Source organism: Glycine soja, chromosome 2 (genome assembly GCF_004193775.1).
Source record: "Glycine soja cultivar W05 chromosome 2, ASM419377v2, whole genome shotgun sequence".
Classification (NCBI taxonomy): Eukaryota; Viridiplantae; Streptophyta; class Magnoliopsida; order Fabales; family Fabaceae; genus Glycine; species Glycine soja.
In genome coordinates this window covers 33,986,844-34,006,640 of record NC_041003.1, presented here as the reverse complement: position 1 = coordinate 34,006,640, position 19,797 = coordinate 33,986,844, and the positions used below count along the sequence as shown (strand labels likewise).

General features: G+C 44.1%; 1 non-coding gene across 1 annotated transcript; it reads left to right on the top strand.

The window, feature by feature from the left end:
* The first annotated feature begins 16,940 nt into the window (after window positions 1-16,940).
* On the top strand, window positions 16,941-17,047 carry LOC114404265. Its single transcript, XR_003664882.1, has one exon. It is a non-coding gene; the product is annotated as a small nucleolar RNA R71 (small nucleolar RNA).
* The last annotated feature ends 2,750 nt before the right edge of the window (window positions 17,048-19,797 follow it).

The window sequence follows — 19,797 nt, the reverse complement described above, 5'->3', positions numbered from 1 at the left end:
TGATGCAGGGGTTGCTCGCCCAGGTGAGCTAACCTGCACTTTTTTTTTTTTAGAGGAACATTAACTATGTCCCCTCCTTCCTTATGGGTTAGCGTTTTGCCTAACTTGAACTTACTTAAGTTAGAATTAGGCGTTGATTACTTATTTTTAAAACAAACAAATAGTAAAAGAAAACTGCGAATACAAAGGATACGGGGCTGCCTTGCAGCGACGTTCTCTGCTTGTTTAGCGCAGAGAAGGGGCGACGATCAGTCGGTCGTGACCCCATCCCCAGTTGCATCCGTTCCTAAGTACCTGCAAGTAATAAACAACCAGGTATGGCCAATCCTGACCGTGTCGTTGTCTTACCTTGGTTGGTTTCTGCTGTTCATGTTTTGTCCCCACCCCAGAAGGTAGCTCAAGATGATCCTGCCCCTGTTTTACCACAACAATATGCATGCGTATGCGTATGCATGAATGTTTTCAAATGCAGCAAATTTTAGCGAAAGTTGGTTTAGGTTCAATTTTAATTAAGCGCTTGGGGCATCCCATGAACTGAGCGGAAGGGCTCAGGTGATCACAAATTAATGCAAGGTTTGAAACCAACGTGAGGACTAAAGCCTCGAATCCACGTTCATTTCTTTGAAAGATTGTAACGAGAGATACAGTAGACGGGGAATCCCTGGGGGAAATCCAGAAAACACGTAAAGATAAAGAACATGCAACGACATCCTTAATTGCCCTAGATTCTAAGCATAATATTGCTTGACGACATCAGAATTCACAGGCGAAGGTAGCTCTTCGCCATCCATGTTGGTAAGCACCAGGGCTCCTCCGGAAAAAGCCCTCTTCACAACAAAAGGCCCTTCGTAGTTTGGGGCCCATTTTCCTCGATTGTCCTTGACGGCATGGGACATTTTCTTTAGCACAAGGTCTCCCTCATGGAACTTGCGCAAGCGTACATTCTTGTCGAATGCACTCTTCATTCTTTGCTGGTACAAGCGCCTATGACTCATGGCCGTTAAGCGCTTACCCTCAATGAGGTTGAGCTGGTCATAGCGCGTTTGGGCCCACTCTGATTCCTTTAATCCGGATTCTGCCAGGATCCTTAATGACGGGACATCTACCTCAAACGGTAACACAGCCTCCATCCCATATACCAATGAGAACGACGTTGCCCCGGTTGACGTTCGCACTGAAGTTCGGTAACCGTGTAACGCGAATGGGAGCATCTCGTGCCAATCTCTGTATGACACGGTCATCTTTTGGATAATCTTTTTGATATTCTTATTGGCCGCTTCCACGGCTCCATTCATCTTTGGCCGGTAGGGTGTGGAATTGTGATGCTGGATTTTAAACTCCTCGCACATTTCCCCCATCATCTTGTTATTCAGGTTGGTGCCGTTGTCCGTGATAATCTTCCTTGGCAAACCATATCGGCAGATGATCTCTTTCTTAATGAACCTGACCACCACACCCCTCGTGACATTGGTATAGGAGGCCGCCTCGACCCACTTGGTAAAATAATCTATCGCTACGAGGATGAAGTGATGACCATTCGAGGCCTTGGGCTCAATGTCCCCGATGACATCTATTCCCCACATGGAGAAAGGCCAAGGGGCGGACATGACATTCAGAGGATGTGGTGGGGCATTGACATTATCTACGAACGCTTGACATTTGTGGCATTTCCTCACATGGACACAACAATCACTTTCCATGGTAAGCCAGTAATAACCTGCTCTTAGGATCTTCCTGGCCATAGCATGCCCGTTGGCGTGCGTTCCAAACAAGCCCTCATGGACTTCCTCGATCATGTGATTTGCCTCCCTGGAATCCACACACCGCAGGAGTGTCATGTCGTGATTTCTCTTATACAGTATACTTCCACTCATGAAGAAACCGGCTGCCAACCTTCTCAATGTCCTCTTATCATTGTCGGCAATCTCTGGCGGGTATTCTTTGCTTACGACATATCGCTTGATGTCGAAATACCAAGGCTTTCCGTCCCGTTCCTCTTCTACTTGGCAACAATGCCCGGGTTTGCCACGACACCAAAATTCAATGTAGGGTAGATCCCCATGCAGCGTTAGCTGGAACATAGACGCCAAAGTAGCAAGCGCATCCGCCATTTGATTTTCCTTGCGGGGAACATGATGGAAGGAGATCTCATCAAAGGTCTTAGCCAATTCCTTGATATAGGCTTTGTAGGGTATCAGCTTGGGATCTCTAGTTTCCCATTCCCCTCTCAGCTGATGGATTACCAACGCTGAGTCGCCGTACACCTTGAGTAGTTTGACATTGGAGTCAATTGCTGCCTGGACGGCTAGGGCACATGCTTCATATTCGGCCATGTTGTTGGTGCAGTCGAATCCTAGCCTGGCTGTGAAAGGTACACATTGATTGTTCGGAGAGACCAATACTGCCCCAACGCCATGGCCTAGAATGTTTGACGCTCCGTCAAACCATACGGTCCATTTGTCCCGATCTTCGTCCAATTTTTCCTCAAACAAGGCCATGATGTCCTCATCCGAGAATTCAGGATGCATGGGCTGATAGTCGTTAAGAGGCTGTTGAGCCAAATAATCTGCTAAGGCGCTTCCTTTTATCGCCTTTTGGGTGACGTAAACTATATCAAACTCGGATAGCAGGACTTGCCACCGGGCGATTCGTCCCGTGAGAGCTGGCTTTTCAAAGATGTACTTAACCGGGTCCATCTTGGATATCAACTAGGTAGTATGGCTCAGCATGTACTGCCTTAGGCGATGGGATGCCCATACTAAAGCACAACACGTTCTTTCGAGCAAGGAGTAGTTCATTTCACAGGTCGTGAACTTCTTACTTAGGTAGTAAACAGCGCGCTCTTTCTTTCCGGATTCGTCATGTTGCCCCAGCATACACCCCATTGACTCGTCTAAGATTGTCATGTACAAGATGAGAGGCCTTCCAGGTACTGGTGGCATAAGCACGGGAGGATTCATAAGGCACTTCTTGATCCTTCCAAAAGCTTCTTGGCAATCCTCATTCCAGCGATCAGTTTGGTTTTTGCGTAAGAGTTTGAACAACGGCTCACAAATGGCGGTGAGCTGCGATATGAATCTGGCAATATAATTCAAGCGTCCCAGGAAGCCCCAGACTTGCCTCTCAGTACGGGGTTCTGGCATCTCAAGGATGGCCTTCACCTTTTCGGGGTCTACCTCTATTCCTTTCTGGCTCACGATGAAACCAAGCAATTTCCCTGATTTGACCCCAAAGGTACACTTGGCGGGGTTCAACCTTAATTGATATTTCTTAAGCCTTTCGAACAACTTCCGCAGGTTGACAAGGTGTTCTTCCTCGGATTTAGATTTAGCAATTATGTCGTCCACATAGACCTCGATCTCTTGATGCATCATATCATGGAACAAAGCTACCATGGCCCGTTGATAAGTTGCCCCGGCATTCTTGAGTCCAAAGGACATCACCTTGTAACAGAACGTCCCCCACAGGGTGACGAAGGTAGTCTTTTCCATATCCTCTGGCGCCATCTTTATCTGATTGTAGCCGGAGAAACCGTCCATGAAGGAAAATAAAGCGAAATTGACCGTGTTATCCACGAGGATATCGATGTGTGGCAAAGGAAAATTGTCCTTGGGACTGGCCCGATTCAGGTCCCGATAATCCACACACATTCGTACTTTCCCATCTTTCTTAGGGACCGGTACAATGTTGGCAACCCATTATGGATACCGAGCGACGACCAGAAAACCAGCGTCAAATTGCTTCTTCACTTCTTCTTTTATCTTCAAGGATGTTTCGGGCTTCATCCTTCTCAGTTTCTGCTTTACCGGGGAACACTCGGGATTTAGAGGTAATCGGTGCTGTACAATGTCAGAACTCAAACCGGGCATATCTTGGTATGACCAAGCAAAGATGTCTTGGTAGTCCCTTAGCAGGATTATTAATTCTTCACAGATAGGTGCGGTAATACCTGTGCCTATCTTTACTTCCCTTTTTCCACTGCCAATTCCCAAGTCTACTAGTTCTGTTTCTTCTTGATGAGGCCCCATTTCTTGGTCCTCATGGGCGACCATCCTTTCTAATTCTGGGGGAAGTCCCACATCCTCGTTCCCTTCATCTTCCGTTTGATTCGTTTCTTGCTCGAAGTTGATAAGCGGTTCCCAGGTATTAGTACCTTTGGGGGACTCGTCATCGGATCTGCCGTTTCAGAAATAAAGAAGTAAACATGCAAATAAATGAGAATGAGTAGAGACGTAGGAACAGATGAAGAAAGATCCTTGTATTATAAATTCAAAAACAAAAGACACAAAGCCTTAACAAAAGGAAAAAACTCTAAAGCCTAGGCCCAACTATAAAGCTTTTAAAACCGTAAAGGTTTACATTATGCTCGTTGCGTAAATGCCGGGGCGTTCCTCCACTCGCCAATTTCCCAGCTGGAAATCAGGAGGGCATGGTCGTACCAAATCCAATGTACTCGGAACATCATCTTCGTATAGCGCGACCACTTGACCTTCGTCTCCCAGACCCGCGCTTATAAAGCTTCTACTTATGTGGCAGGGCGGGCTTCCTTCACTTTCTTGTCTCAACCGCGAGCTTTGACCACCGCTCCTCCTTCCCGCGATGCCTCTCTCTATATCTGCCTGAGTGGGCTTATAGCCTAAACCATACTTCCCACGATTTCCTTTGGCATTTATCAGGCTAGTTATGCCGCCGTTGTCTTTGCCTAAACCCATTCCGGGTTCGTAACCGTTCCCCAACATAACTCGGGCCATCATTACTGCTGCATCGGACAGGCAAGCTTGCCCAGAGAAGGAGTCCACGGAGGAAATGCTTACCACCTCAAAAGACTGGAAAGCGGTTTCTAATGACTCCTCTGCGGCTTCCACATAAGGCATAGAGGATGGGCAGCACACCATGATGTCTTCCTCGCCTGATACGATGACCAGATGCCCTTCCACTACGAATTTCAACTTTTGGTGGAGTGTTGAGGGAACAACTCCTACTGAGTGGATCCACGGGCGCCCCAACAGACAGCTGTAGGGAGGGCTAGTATCCATTATTTGGAAAGTAACTTGACAGGTGTGAGGGCCTATCTGTACTGGGAGATCGATCTCTCCCCTAACCTCTCGGCGGGTGCCGTCGAAGGCACGAACCACCATTGAACTCGATTTTAAGTGGGAGGCATTGAATGGTAATTTCTCCAAAGTGCTCTTAGGCATCACGTTTAAACTGGAACCATTATCGATGAGCACTTTGGCTACGATATGGTCCATACACTTGACTGATACGTGCAAAGCTTTATTATGCCCTCTCCCCTCGGTGGGGATTTCTTCTTCGGCGAAGGCGAGATAGTTGTTGGCAGTGATATTATTGACCAGCCCTCCGAAACCTTCTATCGAGATGTCTTGGGCCACGTGGGCCTCGTTCAAAACTTTTACTAGCAGAGCCCGATGAGGCTCGGAACTCATGAGTAACTCCAACAGTGAGACCCTGGCCGGAGTTTTGTTGAGCTGTTCGATAACCTTGAATTTGCTCTGCTGAATTATACGGAGGAACTCGCTGGCTTCCTCTAGCGACACCTCCTTTTTACCATCCTTTTTCTCCGGAAGGCCTTTTGCCGGAATATCTTTATTCGAAGCGTGGGGTGCTTCGCCATCTTGTTCCTCCACCACTTTTCCTTTTCCCTTGACGTTCGCGGGTTGGACTGGTAGGTCCGGAGGCGCGAACACACGACCGCTACGGGTCACACCACTCAGTCCCGTGATATTTGTTACTTTAGCCGACAACGAGCTGACGTCGGTGGCTTCTTCTTCCTTCTCCCTCGGAGGTGTATATCTCCATGGGACTGCGTGGCTATTTTGGTATGGGAAAGGAACAGGTTTAGTTGTTAAGGGGTGTCCGGGCTTTTGCGAAGCTGTTCCCTTGGTGAAGTATATCACCAAGGGTTTAGGCCTCGCAACACCGCTCCCATCCGTGGACTGCATGCATATATGCTGCTCTTCTCTTCCTTCACTGCCAACTTCCAGTCGACCTTGATCTATCATTTGCTGTAACAATTCCTCTACTTCCAAACACGTTTCCATGTCATGCAGCTCGCCGGAATGCAGTAAACAGGAATCCTCCTTGCGCCCACTATGAGGAATCACACCTCCCTTTTGTAGGGCCTCAAAGATAAACCTCCTAGGGGTTGCCACATCCTTTAAAGGTTTAGACCTGCGCGGCCTATCGGACTCAACGACGTTAATCGCTCCCCCTCCATGATTGGCGAGCGGGTTGGTTCTCACATTGGGCCGATCCTCTTGGAAAGTCAACCATCCAACATCTATCAAATGTTGGACCTTGTATTTGAGGGCCAAGCATTTTTCAATGGAATGCCCCGGGACACCCCCATGGTACTTGCAAGTTGCATTAGGGTCATACCACTTTGGGAAAGGGGGTTGGAGGACCTTTCCGGGAGTTACCACGGCCTAATGGTTGGCGATGAGGGACGGCAAAAGGTCTTCGTATGTCATTGGGAGTGGGGTGAATTCTTGAAATGGCCTCGGAGGGAAGTTCCTTGTTGCGTTGGAATTACCGGCCGGGCGAGTTGTGTTCGGAGTTGGAACTTGGGGAGCTTCCCTCTGGGTGGGTGCCTTAGGCTGCACAGGTGCTGAACTAGAGGCGTTCCCGGTATGAGCCAAGAAGCTCGGGTGATGTTGCGCGTACTGATGGGTACCATGAGGTGTCTGTGGGGGTTTGACCCATGCGGGCGTTGAAGAGACGGCATGGGCATCTCCTTCCTTCCTTTTTGCCCCTGTTGTCCCGATTCTTTTGGCATTCGCACTTGTGGAGGAAACGTAATCGAACTTTCCTCTTTTCAAACCTACCTCGATTCTTTCCCCGGCGAACACTAGGTCCGCGAAGCTGGACGGCATGTAACCTACTAGCTTCTCATAGTAGAACACCGGCAGAGTGTCTACCATCATGGTGATCATCTCTCTCTCAACCATGGGAGGAGCTACTTGTGCCGCCAGGTCTCTCCACCACTGTGCGTATTCTTTAAAGGTTTCGCCCTCTTTCTTGAACATATTCTGCAGCTGAGTGCGATCAGGAGCCATATCGGAATTGTACGGATATTGCCTTAGGAAGGCAGTAATCAGATCCTTCCAAGTACGGATACGGGAGGCTTCCAAATTAGTGTACCAAACTACCGCGGCTCCGGCCAAGCTATCTTGAAAAAAGTGTATTAATAGCTTCTCATCCTTAGAGTGTGCGCCCATCTTGCGACAGTACATCTTGAGATGGTTTTTGGGACAAGTCATCCCTTTATACTTGTCGAAGTCCGGCACTTTGAACTTCGGGGGAATAACAACATCGGGTACCAAGCAAAGATCCGTCATGTCTGCGAACGGATAGTCCCCAAATCCTTCCACGGCTCTCAATCTTTCCTCGAGGAGATCGAGCTTCCTCCTTTCTTCAGTTGCCGGGGGCGGTCCTTCCGTGAACAAAACTATTGGTTGCGTCGCGATGTTGGGTTGAGGCAACGTGCTGGGTGCCGGCCCTTCGGGGATCGGGGGATAGAACTCGACATCCCTTCGAGCATAGTCTTGAGGGTCTTTGTGGACCTCGTCGGGCTATTGAGGAGGCTCTCTTTCAAGGACGGGAGAAGCAATATGGCCCGCATCGTCTTGCAAGACGGGTGGTGAGTAGTTGGGCGGCAATCCATAAGGGTAAGCCGCTCAGTTGTATCCCAGGTGAGGGTTGCCATCGTGCCCCGGTATGTCCCTTCCCCGTCCTACTATGTTTGAGGGAGGATGGTGCGCAGTTGCCAAGAGAGTTGGGTCTGCTTCGGCAGCCGAACTGACAGCGGCAGCGGTGGCCGCGTTTTTCTCCATGAGCTGCCTCATTCCTAACATGGCCTCCATCATGGAGGCCATCTGTTCTTTCAGAGCCGACATGTCGGCTTTCATCTGTTCCTATGTCTCCTCTTGATCACCCATCGTTCTAGATTTGGATTTGGTGCGATAGGGATGCCTTGTGGCACATTTAGTTATGGTGTTTTTCCCTAAAAAACCAAACGTGAGGAGTGGGTAAAGAAAGAAAGAATGCATGCTAGAGATAAAAATGCAGGAGTGATTTGATTCGCACAAGCTTTTTGGAGTAGAAACATGGGACCAACTCATTTTATTTCAAAAAGTTGTATCTAGTCAAGGTCTGAGAGACCATACAAGTTTCCTAGCGATTTCTAATTATGTGGGCCATTAAGTCTATCATATGCTGACAATAGCCGAGAAGCCCATGAATTTCTTCGGGGGCGGAGTAGGTGTCCGCCATCGCCTTGGCCTTGGCTAACAATCGGGGAAGTTCCTGACTCCCGTTCAAGGTAAGAGCAAACCGATCCATCCACATGGTTGCCTCTTGGTGTAAAGAGTCGATCACCCTTCCTCTAGCCTCTTTTTCCGCGTATACTTGGGCATACTCGTCCACGATCCTATGCTCGTGGGCCGTGGCTAGACCTAACTCTTCTTGGTACTTGGCGATGATAGCTAGCATGTTGGTCTCCGTCTCGCATAAACGCTGAGACAAGCTTCTTTTGGACCTTGAACAGGCAACTAACTCCTCTTTCAAAACCATGCTATGTGCTCGCGATTGGTCCCTCTCTTCCCTTCGCAGCTTGAGTTCATTGTTGCTACCCCACAGAGCTCCGCGAAATTTGTTCCGGCCATACTCTTCCTTGCGAGCCCTCTTGGCCTCTTGTTCAAGGGCTCGTGCGGTAGTTGCATTCTCTTCCCGTAATCCGGCACACTCCTTCCGGATGTGTGTAGCGGCCAACTTGAACTTCTCCTTGGCAAGTTTCGCCTTTCCTAACTCGCTTTTGAGAGCTTGGACTTCCTCGTCCTCTTCCGGTGCTTCAAAACTCTCTTTGCTGACGACTTTTAACTTGGCGAGCCAATCCAAACCTCGTATATGAACTTTCAGCCATTCATGGTAACCACCAATGGCGCCATTACGAATGCCCCTAAGTTCTTGATCTTTCCTTAACGGGGTTTCCCATGCCTTATGGATTCTTTGTATAGCCTTGAAATTTTGTGCGCCGAAATCCCTCACAAGGAAAGGAGACATGCTTTCTTCCATCGGTGCTCCCCTCATGGGGTACCCTAGATGTCTTATAGCGAGCGCGGGATTGTAGTTAATACCACCCCTCGTTCCTATCAGCGGAATGTTTGGGTACCCTCCACATGAGAAAAGGACTCCCTCCTTTCCTTCCTTCCATAGGGGGAACCAATTGATTGTTCTACCTCCTATCCCAATGATCGAGGCCGTACCCGAATCAAATAAACATGAAAATGCAGTAACTAGGAAGTGATCCTAGGTCGTTTCCCAACGAGCAGTGACAAGCCAAATGTTCATAATATACTTGCAGTAACAGTAACGATGGGGGGGGGGGGTTTGGTTGTTTGGTAATTAAAGAGCAGAACAAATAGAATGGAATATGAAACTACTAATATTAAAAACGGGTTGTTTCCTCTGATTCAGAAGCCACTCTCTTATCCTGGGTTATGGAGAATTCGTCCCTAACAGTCAACCACTTAATCCAACCCTATTTCAATTTACTAAGCGAAAATCAACTTAGGGTTTTCAATACGTGATTAGGCACCACATACACCAGTTAGCACTTCGTCCATTAAGCATGAACGCAAGTTAGGCTCAGAGGCAATTAATCGAACATGAAGCGTGCACTGATTAATATTCACGAAATTGGGATAACTGGTGAAGGGAAAACTGCCAGGAAACCACATTACAAACGAAACCTCAAAGAGAGTTGGGCTTCGTCCTCAAAAGGAAACAACACCAGAAAATCTAGCCTTCCATGGATTCAAACAGAAAACGCAAATGAAACATGAAGCAGAAACGTAAATGAACAAGAACGTAAATGAAAAGAAACGTAAATGAACAGAAACGTAAATGAACGTAGAAGAAGAAGCAAGAATGAACTCGTAATTAGAAGCAGAAAACGGAAATTTGCATTAAGAACGAAAACTGTAACAAGGGAACAGAAAAACGTGAAAACCTAAAACCAAAGCTCTGAATAATGAAAATAGCCTAGCAGAATAGAATGCCCTGCACGAATCCCAAGGCAGCTATTTAAAAAGAGTCACTCAAAGTCACTGGGCCCTATTACAATACTCTGGCCCAAAACGAAATAAACACTGAACAACATAAAATAAAATTGCAAAATTTCCTAATTAGAAATTAACTAAGGTAAGCGCTGCTTTATTTGCCCTCTGCAAGTCCACAACCAAAATCCGGATTAAGCCCAATGTTTCATTAATTCCTGAAATTAGATTAAAAACATCAAATTAGCTAAATGAGCCCAAATAATAAAACTGCCTAATTAATTGACAATTAAGACCAATCAAAAATTAAAATGGTGCAAAAAGGGTTTAGAAAATAGAAGAAAATGATGGCACATCAAAACCCCCCATACTTAGCCTTTTGCACTCCTGGGCAAAATGAAACAAAGAACAAAATCCAAGGATATCAAAGGGAGACAAACAAAAACATTCACATATTTCTCAATGAACATCAAGGAATGAAAGGAATGGGTAACATCTAACATAAGGAGATCCAAAAAGTCAAGACATTCATGAAAATCATCCAAGCAACCCAATCATGGGAAAATAGTTAATCAGCTCAAGAATGAAAAGTGATAAAGCCTCACAAGATATACACTCTATCTCTCAAGTGTCTAGGCTACTATTTACCCTCAAAGCACCCATGAAAGCAAACACCACATAAACTTGGCAAGATTCTAAAATTGACAATCAACCCATAAACACAAGCACATGAGGATCAAAAGGTCTTTTAAGGTTGTAATGGGGCCAAGGACAAGGTATGGAGAAATATGGAATAAGTGGCTAAATCCCAAAGGAATAGAGGAGCAAAGGGGAATAAGTGCATATTAAGAAAAAAATAAGAAAATAAAAAGAAGTAAAGATAAAAATTAAACATGAAGAGTAGAACCAAGAGTTTCATCATTATTGTGCCATTTAAGTTCTTATTCACTCAACTTTATTGCTTTTCTTTTTCTTTTTTCGAATTTTTTTTTTCGATTTTCTTTTTCGATTTTTTTTTTTTTTTACTCTTTAGCCTTTGAGAAACAACATTTCATTCAGCATGTCCAACATTTAACCAATATACAATGTACATCAAGTATGGCCCAAAATACATCATGAAGCATAGCCAACAAAACAAGTTGTCCAATGAAACAAAAACCCCCCACACTTATTCCCAAAACAATTCCAAAGCTCCAAAATTCCTTAAGGATATGGTAATATCATGGTTTTTCACTTAAGGCTTGTAGTGAGCTTCAAAACAAGGAAAGGGAAACAAGGCTCAAAAGGGCTATCAAAGGAATTAATTCAAGGTAAGTCCATTTGGCTAGAAGCTTATAAGAACAAAATTGCCTTAATCATTTCCAAATATGCATGTGAATTAGGACGCATCAACAAGAATCAAGCCAAGGCTATTGTGCAAGCAATCAATGGGGCAAAACACACCAAATGATTATAATGATGGATGGCTCAAATTCTCACAAAGGTAAAATCATCACTTTCAAATTGAGCTTTCAAAACTATCATGACATGTAGAGAAGAATCAAGGATTTGAAGTCACAAAATGTCAAGAACTTTTATTTTCAAAACAATTACCCATTTTTTGAACATATCCTATAATTCAAAGAAAAACATGCAAAGTCGTACGTGCACAAGAAATTGACCCAAAATATTAAACTGAAAATCCGACGAAACTAACAACATTAACAAATTAACACAACTAACAAATTAACAAAACCAACAAAACTAGCAAAACCAAAGAACACTCCCCCCCATACTTAAACAACACATTGTCCTCAATGTAGCACAATTAAAAGATTAAAAACAATTAAATCATCAAAGAGAATCGGACAAGTGTAATAAAAGCAAAGAAGGAGATAGGAAAAGAAAAACTCCCTAAGTCATGGTGGAGGAAGAGTAGGGTGGAGTAAGGAAGTCTCTTCCACCACTACGTCCACTAAAGAAGGGTTCGTGAGGAATGGCTTAAGTCGATGTCCGTTGACCTTGAAGCTCTTGTTTATGGAGTCGCTTTTGATCTCAACTGTACCATAAGGAAAAACATTAGTAACAACAAAAGGACCAATCCACTTAGACCTCAACTTACCACTCATGAGTCCAAGCCTAGAATTATACAATAACACTTTTTGCCCAACCACGAAGTCTTTTTTAACTATCATGCTATCATGGAACTTCTTGGTCTTTTCTTTGTAGAACTTGGCATTCTCGTAGGCTTCTAGGCGGATTTCATCTAACTCACTCAGTTGCAACTTCCTTTCCTCGCCAGCTTGATCCATAGAGAAGTTGCAAGTCTTCACTGCCCAGTATGCTTTGTGCTCAATTTCCACTGGAAGATGGCATGCCTTTCCAAAGACAACCCGATAAGGAGACATTCCTATGGGTGCTTTGTAGGCAGTCCGATGTGCCCAGAAAGCATCATCAAGCCTGGTACTCCAATCTTTCCTGCTTGACTGCACAATCTTCTCTAGAATTCTCTTGATTTCCCTGTTAGAAATTTCTGCCTGTCCATTAGTCTGGGGGTGGTATGGTGTGGATACCCTGTGTACCACCCCGTACTTTTTAAGCAGGGCATGCATTGTCCTGTTGCAAAAATGGGTTCCTTGATCACTAACAATTGCTTTAGGTACTCCAAACCTGCAAAACAGATTAGACCTGACAAAGTCTGCGACAACTTTAGCATCATTAGTTCTAGTGGGCTTGGCTTCCACCCATTTTGAAACATAATCAACTGCAAGGAGAATATAAACATAACCAAAAGAGACAGGAAAAGGACCCATGAAATCTATACCCCAGACATCAAACACCTCACAGAATAGCATAGGTTGCTGAGGCATTTGTTGTCGCCATGTCAGTGTATTTCCTGCTCTCTGACACTGCTCACAAGTGCTGCAGATCTTCCACGCATCTTTAAATATGGTGGGCCAATAAAAACCACAATCAAGCACTTTGCGAGCTGTCCTTTGAACACCCAGATGACCTCCCGGTGCGGAAGAATGACAGAACTGCAGGACTGAGTCAGTCTCATGATCTGGAATGCACCGTCTAATGACCTGATCACTGCACAATTTCCACAAGTAGGGGTCATCCCAAATAAAATGCTTAGCATCACTTTTAGTCTTATCTTTTTGGGCCTTAGATGCTAAGGGAGGAAAAACAGAGGCAACTAAATAATTGACAATGTTAGCAAACCAGGGAGTAGAAAGAGAGTCAGAAATACTATACAATATATACAAATGATCATCCGGGAAATCATCCCGAATAGGTGAATCTGCATCAGAGACACGTTCGATCCGACTCAAATGATCAACAACTAGATTTTGTGCTCCGCTCCTATCACGGATCTCCAAGTCAAACTCTTGGAGCCAGAGCATCCATCGGTTCAACCTAGGCTTAGAATCAGCCTTCTTCAACAAGTACTTTAGAGCTGCATGGTCAGTATAAACAATAATGCGAGTACCAAGCAAATAAGATCAAAATTTTTCAAGAGCAAAAACTATGGCTAGAAGCTCTTTCTCAGTAGTAGTATAATTTGCTTGGGCAGCATCTAAAGTCATAGAAGCATAATATATCACCCTGGGCAATTTATCAATTTTCTGAGCAAGGACAGCCCCCAATGCATAATTTGATGCATCACACATAAGCTCAAAAGGGGCTGTCCAATCGGGTGCCTGGATGATGGGGGTGGTAGTCAACGCTCTTTTGAGGCAATCAAAAGCCTCTTTGCATCTGTCATTAAAGTCAAACTCCACCTCCTTTTGCAACAAGTTGGACAGTGGAAGGGCTACTTTGCTAAAATCCCTTATAAAGCGCCTGTAGAATCCTGCATGACCAAGAAAAGATCGCCCCTCTCGCACACAAGAGGGGTAAGGCAATTGTGAAATAACAGAAATTTTTGCAGGATCTACTTCAATACCCTTATTGGAAATAATGTGGCCTAAAACTATACCTTGCTCAACCATAAAATGACATTTTTCAAAAATTTAGAACAAGGTTAGTTTCAATGCATCTATTCAAAACTTTTTCCAAACTATTCAAACAACCATCAAAAGAGGATCCATATACAGTGAAATCATCCATAAACACCTCTATGCAATTTTCTAAAAAATCACTGAAAATACTAATCATGCACCGCTGGAAGGTACCAGGGACATTGCACAGGCCGAAAGGCATCCTCCTATAAGCAAAAGTGCCGAAGGGGCAGGTGAATGTGGTCTTTTCCTGATCCTCAGGAGCAATAGTAATTTGCATATAACCAGAAAAACCATCAAGGAAACAGTAGTGGGATTTACCTGCCAGGCGTTCAAGCATTTGGTCAATGAATGGCAGGGGAAAATGGTCCTTTTTGGTAACCTGGTTCAGCCTCCTATAGTCAATGCAGACTCTCCAACTGTTCTGCACCCGAGTAGGAATCAACTCCTCCTTCTCATTTCTGATCACTGTGAGGCCAGTTTTTTCGGGACTACCTGGACGGGACTCACCCATTGGCTGTCAGAGATAGGATAAATGATCCCAGCTTGCAAAAGCTTGGTTATCTCCTTCTTCACTACATCAAGAATCACCGGGTTGAGTCTTCTCTGTGGCTGTCTTACTGGTTTAGCTCCATCCTCTAAATTTATTCGATGCATACATGTGGATGGGCTAATACCAGGAATGTCCGCCAGGGTCCAACCTATAGCCTTCTTATGCTTCTTGAGAACTGACAACAACTTCTCCTCTTGCTCATCAGCAAGGGAGGCAGATATAATCACTGGAAAACTCTTGCTATCATCCAAGTAAGCGTATTTTAAATTTGATGGCAGAGGCTTCAATTCTGGTGTGGTCGGCTGGACAGTGGTAGAAGGAGATGGTTTCTCAACCTTTACCTCATAAAGAAAGTCAGAGGTATGTGTACTTCCTGAAACATGGTTAGTCTTATCTGACTCTATAAAATCAATCTCAAGAGGTAAAACACCACCACCAGGCATGCAATCAATATCACTTTCAGATTCACTCTCAGCATCAAATTCAGACATATGATCAAGTACAATTTCAGACTCAATGCATGAAGAGTGAGAGGCATGCAGATTAGAATAAAGATCAGTCATGTATTCATCAACAACATGGTCAATTATTTCAGCACGAAATACAGAAAGATCTTTAGATGGGTATTTCATAGCATCCAGAATATTAAAATGAACAGTTATATCACCAAACTCCATGAACAGTGTGCCTGCATAAACATCTATCTTAGTTCTAGCAGTTTTCATAAAGGGTCTGCCTAGAATGATGGGAACTGATCCTTGAGAAAATCCATCTTCCATATTCAAGATATAAAAATCAACAGGGAAAATCAGTTCACCAACTCTAACTAAGACATCTTCTATGAAACCAACAGGATAGGCAACACTTATATTAGCTAAATGAATTACCACATCAGTTGACTGCAAGGGACCTAGAGATAGAGAATTAAAAATCGACAGAGGCATAACACTAACAGAGGCTCCTAAATCTAGCATGGCATTGTCAAACTTACTATTCCCTATAATACAAGGTATGCTGAATGTACCTGGATCTTTGCATTTTTCAGGAATTTGAGGAACAGATTTACCAATCAATGCGGAGACATTTCTGCCCATGCTAATTCGTTCACTTCCTTTAAGCTTCCGCTTATTAGTGCACAGCTCCTTCAAGAATTTGGCATATCTTGGAATTTGCTTTATTGCATCCAACAGAGGTATGTTTACCTCTACTTTTCTAAACGTTTCCAAGATCTCTTTCTCTGCCTCTTCCATTTTTTTGTTGGAAACTGCTCTTGGAGGGAATGGAAGAGGGGGAATGTGCTGCTTCTGCAAATCAGAATTACCTGTGGAAGAAGATTCACCTGCACAGAAATTGTTAGGTAGATTTTTGTCATCACCTTTTTCTGGAATAGAGTGAAGTTTGGCAGGTTCATTTGCAGATGAGGAAGGTGCTACGGGTTGAGGTCCTTGACATTGCTTTCCCGACCTCAATGAAATGGCACTGACATTTTTGGGATTTTGGACAGCTTGAGAAGGCAGCTTGTCAGAATTCTGGGACTGTTATTGATTCAATTGGGTAGCTAATTGTCCCATCTGATTGGTTAAGCTCTGAATGGAGGCTCTGGTCTCTTGCTGAAACTGCATGTTCTGCATAGTCATTTGCCTCACAAGTTCTTCGAGGGAAGGTTGTGGAGGGGCCTCAACTGTTGGCTGTTTCTGGGGTTGTTGCTGTTGTTGGATTGGTGGAGGAATGTATGGTCTGCTTGGGCCAGCAGCATTTTGGAAGGAAGGAGCAGGCTGGTGTTGTTGTTGCTGAGGGCTGGACCTTCTGAGGTTAGGGTGATTCCTCCATCCAGGGTTGTATCTGTTGCTGGAAAGGTCATAATTGCTCTGTTGTGGTTGATTTTGCTGCTGAGGTTGAGGAGGTCTATTGTAAATATTTGCAGCATAAGCTTCAGGTTGCTCAATTGCTCTAGGTTGCTGCATGGAAGGGCAAAGGTCTGTATGGTGGTCAGCAGAGGAGCACAAACCACAAACCCTTGCGACAGGTACAGATTTCTGATTCAAGGCCAGCTGGGTTACCAAGTTGACCAACGCATCCAGTTTGCCTTCAAGCTTCTTAGTTTCAGATGATGCAGATGGGTTTGTAGCTACCTCATGCACTCCTCTAATGACTATGGCATCATTTCTGGCGCTAAACTGCTGGGAGTTGGAGGCCATCTTCTCAATTAAATTTCTGGCTTCAGCAGGGGTCATGTCTCCAAGGGCTCCACCACTGGCAGCATCTATCATACTTCTCTCCATATTACTGAGTCCTTCATAAAAATATTGGAGAAGAAGCTGTTCTGAAATCTGATGGTGGGGGCAACTGGCACATAGTTTCTTAAATCTCTCCCAGTACTCATACAGGCTCTCTCCACTGAGTTGTGTAATACCTAAGATATCCTTCCTGATGGCTGTGGTCTAGAAAGCAGGGAAAATTTTTTCTAAGAATACTCTCTTAAGGTCATCCCAGCTCGTGATGGACCTTGGAGCAAGGTAATACAGCCAGTCCTTTGCCACTCCCTCTAATGAATGAGGAAAAGCCTTCAGAAATATGTGATCCTCTTGGACATCTGGGGGTTTCATGGTGGAGCAGACAATGTGAAATTCTTTCAAATGTTTGTGCGGGTCTTCACCTGCAAGGCCATGAAACTTTGGAAGCAAATGAATCAGTCCAGTTTTAAGAACATATCGGACATCCTCATCAGGGTATTGGATGCACAAGCTTTCATAGGTGAAATCAGGTGCAGCCATTTCCCTTAGAGTCCTCTCACGAGGTGGAGGTTGTGCCATGTTCTCAGAATGTGCAAAATCAGAATGCTCAGAATCAGAATGCTCAAAATTATAATGCTCAAGATCAGGATGTTCAAAATCACCAATAACAGAATGCACAAATTCACCAGTTATGGAATGCTCAGAATGATCAAAAGGTATAAAATGATGCCTAACTAATCTATGAAATGTCCTAGCTATCTTAGGATCAAAGGGTTGTAAGTCAGATGTATTGCCACGGCGTAGGAAATTTTTTTCTACCCCAAATGCATATATAATAATTGCGATTCTGATAACAGGAGCAAAAGTTATGGCCGTTTGAAGTTTTGACAAACACAAAATTTGCTAGTTTTTTGGAACTTTCAAATCTGACCAAACTAAAGGCTCTAGCTATTTTTCCCACAAAATATGGATTAAAAGAAGTTACCACAAAAAAATTCAGCCAAAATAAACAACCCTAGCTACTAAAACAAAAAATCCCAAATAATTCAGCATGGGTGGTCGCTAAAATCAGTCTCTAATTGATTTCTACTACTACTCTGTTTTTCCGCAAGCTGATTTCTACTACTACTCTGTTTTCAAGCACAATCTTCACAGCAAAACACCCAAGACTGAAACAGGGGAAACGCTTAATGGGAAAACTGAAACAGAACACACATTAAACAAAATACCAGGACACTAAACAACACTAACACACATACTAACACAATACTAACAATTAAACATAAAACACGAAAGGATTAAACACACAACACTAGCTAGCTATTATGAACCTTTGGACACTGCTCCCCGGCAACGGCACCAAATTTGATCGAGGCCGTACCCGAATCAAATAAACATGAAAATGCAATAACTAGGAAGTGATCCTAGGTCGTTTCCCAACGAGCAGTGACAAGCCAAATGTTCATAATATACTTGCAGTAACAGTAACGATGGGGGGGGGGGTTTGGTTGTTTGGTAAATAAAGAGCAGAACAAATAAAATGGAATATGAAACTACTAATATTAAAAACGGGTTGTTTCCTCTGATTCAGAAGCCACTCTCTTATCCTGGGTTATGGAGAATTCGTCCCTAACAGTCAACCACTTAATCCAACCCTATTTCAATTTACTATGCGAAAATCAACTTAGGGTTTTCAATACGTGATTAGGCACCACATACACCAGTTAGCCCTTCGTCCATTAAGCATGAACGCAAGTTAGGCTCAGAGGCAATTAATCGAACACGAAGTGTGCACTGATTAATATTCACGAAATTGGGATAACTGGTGAAGGGAAAACTGCCAGGAAACCACATTACAAACGAAACCTCAAAGAGAGTTGGGCTTCGTCCTCAAAAGGAAACAACACCAGAAAATCTAGCCTTCCATGGATTCAAACAGAAAACGCAAATGAAACATGAAGCAGAAACGTAAATGAACAAGAACGTAAATGAAAAGAAACGTAAATGAACGTAGAAGAAGAAGCAAGAATGAACTCGTAATTAGAAGCAGAAAACGGAAATTTGCATTAAGAACGAAAACTGTAACAAGGGAACAGAAAAACGTGAAAACCTAAAACCAAAGCTCTGAATAATGAAAATAGCCTAGCAGAATAGAATGCCCTGCATGAATCCCAAGGCAGCTATTTAAAAAGAGTCACTCAAAGTCACTGGGCCCTATTACAATACTCTGGCCCAAAACGAAATAAACACTGAACAACATAAAATAAAATTGCGAAATTTCCTAATTAGAAATAAACTAAGGTAAGCGCTGCTTTATTTGCCCTCTTCAAGTCCTCAACCAAAATCCGGATTAAGCCGAATGTTTCATTAATTCCTGAAATTAGATTAAAAACATCAAATTAGCTAAATGAGCCTAAATAATAAAACTGCCTAATTAATTGACAATTAAGACCAATCAAAAATTAAAATGGTGCAAAAAGGGTTTAGAAAATAGAAGAAAATGATGGCACATCACCCAGCCAAAAGCTGGTCCCAATCTATTCTTCTTTTTTCAGTACATGAGCGATGGCTCTGGAGCGGACATGGATGCCTCGTGTCTTGCTGGAACAGGTGTGAAACCAACCAAACGCAGAGGGCGGGCAAGCAACAGATGATCCGTGCGCTACTTTTTTCGCACCTTCGGTTAAATGTGTCAAATAAATCTGCCAAGACAGCTACCACCGGACTTTCCTTGCTATGGTGGTATGGAAGGAAAGCGTTGATTGATGCTAGGTCCACCAAACCATCTACGTTTGGAAAGAGGACAACCCCAAAAATTAGCAAAGCTAACACATCCATAAACGGGACCCAATCTCCTTGATTGGCCATACCCCTCGCCTTGTCTTCTAGGTACCTCCGTGGTAGGCCCGCTATGCCGTTCCGAGTCTGTTTTATGCGGTCCAAACCTCTTG